This window comes from Grammomys surdaster, unplaced genomic scaffold (assembly GCF_004785775.1).
Source record: "Grammomys surdaster isolate TR1022 unplaced genomic scaffold, NIH_TR_1.0 195, whole genome shotgun sequence".
NCBI classification, from domain to species: Eukaryota; Metazoa; Chordata; class Mammalia; order Rodentia; family Muridae; genus Grammomys; species Grammomys surdaster.
In genome coordinates, this window is record NW_021604640.1 from 544852 (window position 1) to 551255 (window position 6404).

At 42.3% G+C, this 6404-nt stretch overlaps 1 pseudogene; it reads right to left on the minus strand.

Moving 5' to 3' along the window:
- Nucleotides 1–525: 525 nt before the first annotated feature.
- On the minus strand, nt 526–1260 carry LOC114623255 (annotated as a pseudogene).
- Between the last annotated feature and the right edge of the window lie 5144 nt (nt 1261–6404).

Genomic DNA, 6404 nt, shown 5'->3' on the forward strand with positions numbered 1-6404 from the left:
CTGTACACCCAGCAAGTCCTGAACCTTCACAGGAGGCCTAGACAGGGATGTGCTTGGCACAAATGTCTTCCCCAAGGGTTATTAGTGAGGACCAAGTCCTGGCCTCACTAGTTAGAGGGTTTTGGTCATATCCTTAGTCCTCCTGGATGTCAGCTCCTCAGAGCTGCTTTCTCCATGCTGTATAGTTTTGGAAGAGAGGGAAAACTAGAAGTGCCTCACTCTACCCTGATCCTCTAGGAAAAACAAATTTGTGCTTTCTGAAAACATGTGGGAACCAGGTATTTTAATCAGAAAAATACAGTTTTCCACCCTGACTGAAAACTTTATAGATATTGTGGGGGAAGGAAGATAGCAAAAGGCAGGAATTTGGGTTCCTAGGTGAGCAAAGTGCCCAGGTCCTTCATTCCAGAAAAGCAGGGAGTATGTTGAGCAAGCGCAAGCTGTGACATAAGGGTTATGGGAGAAGTCAGGGTTCAACTGATGGAGCAACGGGTTTTTCCAACTCTACCTCTTCCAGTTACGCTCTTATATCTCCTCCACAACATGCGGAAATAGAACAAGCCCTGGATCCTGCACCATGTTGTCACTCATGTGCTGGTCAGGAGTGGAGCTCATTCCTCCCCAGCGGGTCACTCTTGCTGGCTGTGGGGAGTTCACCCACTCGAGGATTTTATTGTACTCGATTGTCTCTAGGTTCTGAAGGTTGGGGTTGACACTGTGGGTGGTTCGCACATACATCTTCAGTAGCTGAATGTCTCGTTCCTGTTCCGCCAGCTGGTGCTTGTGTTCAGCAGACAACTTCTCCAGCTCTGAGATATGTGTCTGCTGCTGCTGGACCATGGAGAGCAGGTGATTAATGCAATTGTGGTTTGGCAGTTCATCTTTGGGCATCTCCAGGCCACAACCCTGCTCACAGGTCACAGGCTGCTTCGGGTTGTGTTCACAGTCATTGAGATGGGACCTTAGATTGTCAAGCCTGACAAGAGCACTGCAGCCAAACATAGCATTGTCACAGGCAATCTGTAGCTTTGACAACATTTTCCGCATGATCTGAGGTACTGGGCACAGGTGGGCAACCGTGACAACGCTATGGTCTACCGGGCATGTCTGTTGCTGAGAGAGCCATTGGATGATGCAGCCATTGCAGAAGGCATGCTCACAATGAGGCACCTGTACTGGCTCTTCCAAGACTCCACTACAAATAGGGCAGATAAGGTCCTCATCAATGTCCCCCTGGAAACGGGTTACATCATACCCCATGTCTCACCACTGAAACCCAGGTCCTTCTAAGTGATGAGGGAAGGTTCCCTGTTCACAAGGATCCAACCCCTTGATGTCTCTGCTCAGTGCCACTCAGGAAGTGCTACGAGTATCTCATCTTGTTGGCTATTCTCCAACTGAGTCTTTCTTCCTAGTGACAAGTTTTATGGCCCAGGGCTGAGTGTGATGTCACAATCAGGAACGCTTGTCCAGAACGCGACCTGGCTTCTCTGGACTTGGGGCCTGGTTGCAGTAGAGGCTACAGCTGCTGCAGCACAGCCTGGGTGGCAGCTCTCAGCCTTTCCCTGCAGGGGAAGGGGAAAGGGAAGGGGAAAAGGGAAAATGGGGAAAAGGGGGAAAAGGGAAAAGGGGGAAAGGAGGAAAGGGGAAAGGGAAAAAAGGAGAAAAGAGAAAAGAGAAAAAGGAGCAAAGGGAAACAGAAGAAAAGGGGAGAAGAGTGGCAGAAAAAGAGGGAAAGAGAAAGAGTGAAAGAGAATGTGAGAGAAGAGTGTGGGAGAGAAGAGGGGGAGAGAGAAGAGGGGAGAGAAGAGGGGGAGAGAGAAGAGAGAGAGGAGAGGGAAAGAAAAAAGAGGGGCAAGATAAAAGAGGGAAAAGAAATGGGAGAGACAGAAGAGAGGGAGAGAAAGAAGAAGAGGGGAAAGAGAGAAGAAGAGAGGGGGAGAGAGAAGAAGAGGGGGAGAAAGAAGAAGAGAAGATAGAGAGAAGAAGAGGGGGGAGAGAGAAGAGATGGGAGAAAGGAAAAAGAGGGGGAAGACAAAAAGAAGGGGAGAGAAGAAAGAGGGGAAGAGAAGAAAGAAGGGGAGAGAAGAAAGAGGAAAGGAGAAGAAAGAGGAGGGGAGAAGAAGGAGGAGAGGATAAAAGAAGGAAAGGGGATAAAAAGAAAAAGGGATAAAAAGGGGGAAGCAGGAGAAAAGGAGATAAAAAGCGGGGAAAGTAATATCTGGATAAATATTATTTGAATTTTTTATAGTGCACTAATTAAAAAATAGTGAATTTAAAAACATGAGAAAATATTTTATAACATTTATAATAATTTCAAATAGTAAAAGGTAAAATGTATTGAAACAGATTAAACAGACATGTAAAGGAACAAATAAGCAACATTTTAACAGTACTTATAAACTCGTAAGTGAAGGGTTGACTAATTGATATTCAACTTGAAATTTTATTGAAATATTTCTCTTTCATTTCATTAGCATCCAAAATTTAAACTATTTTCTAGATAAATATATTTGTTTTTTTAAACTCATACCCCTGAAAAACGTGTACATGATATTTTGATGCATTATGAAATAGCTAGACAGAGGTAACTGACATATGCATTCCCTTATTCACTGTAACTCCATGGATAGAATATTTCATATCTAGTCTCTCAGTAATTTTCAACTATGTAACACACTGTTATTCAACTATTGGGTGTGATATGTATGATCCTGTGCATGAGTATATAAAGGTGTACATGTATATGGATTCAAAAAACAAAAAAAAACAGGAAAAGGGGGAAAAAGGAGAAAAGGGGGAAAGGGGAAAAAAGAGGAAAAGGGGAAAAAGGAGGAAAGGGGAAAAAGAGGAAAAGGGGAAAGGGGAAAAAGGGAAAAAGAGGGGAAGGAGAAAAAGGTAAAGGGGAAGGGGGAAAGGGGGAAAAGGGGAAAGGGGGAAAGAGATAAAAAAGGGAAATGGGGGAGAAAAGGAGATAAAAAGGGAAAAGAGGGGGGAAAGGGGAGAAGGACAAAAAAGAGGAAAGAGGAAAGGGGAAAGGGGGGAAAGGAAAGGAAAGGAGAGGAGAGGAGAGGAGAGGAGAGGAGAGGAGAGGAGAGGAGAGGAGAGGAAAGGAAAGGAAAGGGGGAAGGAGGAAAAGGTGGAAAGAGGGAAGAGTGAAGAGGGAAGGGGAAAACAGGGAAAAAAGAGGGAAAAGGGAGCAAAAGGGGGGGAAGGGGGAAAGGGAAACAGAAGAGGACGGGGGGAAGGGAAGAGAGGATGAGGGAAGGGGAAGAGAAGAAGAGGGAAGGGAGGAAGAGGGAAGGGGAAGATGAAGGAAAAAGGAAGAAGAAGAAGGTGGTAGAAGAAGGGGGAAGAAGAATGAAAGAAGTAAGAAGGGGGAAGAAGGAGGAAGGGGGAATCAGAAGTGGAAGGGGAGGGTCACAGCTAAGCTCTTAACAACTGAATCATTTCTCTAGCCCCAAATTCCATTCTTGGGAACCATTATTTCAGGAGTGTGATAGCCAAGGAGAAGAGCATAAGTTTTTTCATAATATCTTTCTTGATGCCAGGATAGTTACAAACCTAGTGTGCCCCAGGTAAGAGAAGGGCAGGAGTAAGTTCAAGGAGAGTTTTAGGGGGCATTTTGAAGACATTTTTCTTTGACAGGCAGACTGTAAGGAATCTGTGGATCACTGCATTGGACAAGATTTGCCTCTGGATTCATCAAGAAGCATTGTAACTGCTCTCTTGACAGTAGACTGTTGGTATAAGAATGCAAACAGGGAGACTTGTATCTTGTTCACTTGGAAGAACAAAGTAACAAAAAAATCTCAAGAGAAGCCCCATGAAATATGGTACATATATGTCCTCCCTTGACCCTATAAGACATTATATGAATCCTGTGTCCATTGAAGGACTATTTTAACCAGTCTAAAATTCTGTGAATTAATAGTTATAGTTCATTGTTATCAATGACAAGAGTTAAATAGGAAGAAAAGTTATAAATATATGTTATGTAAAAGCAAAATATCTTATCATGCCATCATGAGCATTTCACATTAAAACTGATCATTGTGGGATGTTACCTGAAAATAAAATCTATAAATGTTCTCTATTTCCAGTTCCTATCTTAGAGCTTCTAAAACATGTGTTAGTTTTTGACTGATATGAGTATTGGGTATATAGTTTGTCTTTTGCTTTTGTTTTTGCTTTTGATTGCAAAAAGATTTATTAAGGGCTGGACAGATGTCTCAGAGGTTGAGAACATTGGCTGCTTTTCCAAGGGTCCTCAGTTCATTTCCCAGCAACCACATGGTGGTTCATAGCCATCAACAGTGAGATCTGGTGCCGCCTTCTGGTGTGCAGGTACATAAGCAGGCAGAACATTGTATACATAATAAATAAATCTTTAAAATAGATTTATTCATTTTATTTTCTAAGTATAAGAGTTTTTGTATGCACGCATGCATGTATGTGTACCATGTGCACATGTGGTATCCATAGAAGCCTGGACATATAGCTGGTTGTAAGTTTCCTAGTGGGTTCTGTGAAAAGATGTCATGTTCTTTGGAAAAGTAACAAGGGCTCTTAATAGCTAAGCCTTTTTTAGAACCCCTCTATACTTGTTTTGACTCATGATCTTTTATAGTAGTCTCTAAATTAGCTCTACTAATCTTTTAAAATCTCCTGGATTAAGGGAATATACTTTTCTAATGAAGTGAATTTTGGCTGACTTATGAATTGAGATTGGTTAGCCATGATTAGAAGGTTTGAAATTTTCAGCTTCACCCACTCATCCTCCAGGATGAAGAGGAGTACTGGAATTTGAATTAATAATAGATGATGACCTTCTGTGAGGAAGAGAAAGGGAGAAAGAATTGTGGGCATGAACTGAAATTGGTGGTAGTGGGGCATTTCTGGGATGAGCTAGAAACCTAGGACAACGAAAAGTCTTCAAAATCTATGAGGGTGATCCCAACTAAGAATTCCAGCAGTGAGGGATATGGAACCTGAACTGCCCATCTCCTGTAACCAGAACAGACTTCCAATGGAGGGATGGAGACACCAACTAGCCTCAAGACCTTAGACTCAAATTCTGTCCTAACTATAAGTTGTGCAGGGATAAAGACAGAACAGAAATTGAGGGAATGGCTAAAGACTGGCCCAACTTGAGACCTATGCCATAAGACAGAGCCCAGCCTTAACACTATTGATATTCTGTTATACTTGCAGATAGAAGCCTAGCATAACTGTCATCTGAGAGGCTTCACCTAGCACCTGATAGAAACAGATTTAGAGACCCACAGCTAAGCATTAGGCAGAGCTCAGGAAATCCTGTGGAAGATGGGGAGGAAGGATTGAGTGAGCCAGAGAGGTCAAGGACAACACAAGACAACCTACAGAATCAACTAAACTGGGTCTATAAGGCCTTACAGAGGCTGAACCACCAAACAGGGAGCATGTATGTGATAGATCTAGTTCTTTTGTCCATATGTAACAGATGGACAACTTGCTGTTCACATGGGATCCCTAAGAGCAAGAGCAGGGGCTGTCTCTGACTTTGTTGCCTGCCTTTAAATCTCTTTCCCCTAGTTGCTGGGGTACCTTTTCTGGCATTAATAGGAGGAGATATGTCTAGTCCTACTGGAACTTGATATTCTAAGGTTGGTTGATATCCATGGGAGCTCCCTGCCCTTTTCTGAGGAGAAAGGGAGGAGGACAGATGTGGGGGAAGAGAGTGAGACTTGGAGGAGAGGGTAGAGAGAAGCTGTCATCAGGATAAATAAATAATTAAATAAATAAACAAACAAAAATAGCCCTGGGAATTTTTGCGAGATTTTGGCTTTCTAAACATACAAAAGCACTAGAAAGCTGATGTACCTACCTCTGCCTCGATTATATATATATATATAATCATTTCATCTGATTTTTTAAAAATCAGTATTGGTTATGATATCCTTTATAAGGACCCAGTAAACATAAGTACAGTGGCTATCTGTATTCTGTGAGTTTGTCAGGGTTATCAGGGGTGGAAACAATGAGCTATTTCTGGAAGTAGCCTAAGAAATTCCTTTCTCCTTTAGGGACCTTCACTCAGGCAAACCTAGGATTCCTGGCTTCACTACAAACAATTTCAGAATGAGACACTGTGAATCAGAGTTGGATTTTATAAAAAGGCACTTTCAACATGAATTTTAAGTACAGGGTAAAAATAAAGACAGGTGCTGTCAGGGAACAAAATCCATATCCAACTATGGTTATGGATTTTTAATGGTAGGATCTTAAGACACATTTATTGTCTTTACAGTGGATCTCTGTGTCTGTCTGTCTGTCTTTCTGTCTGTCTGTCTGTCTGTCTGTCTGTCTCCTCTATCGATCTATCTATCTATCTATCTATCTATCTATCTATCTATCTATCTATC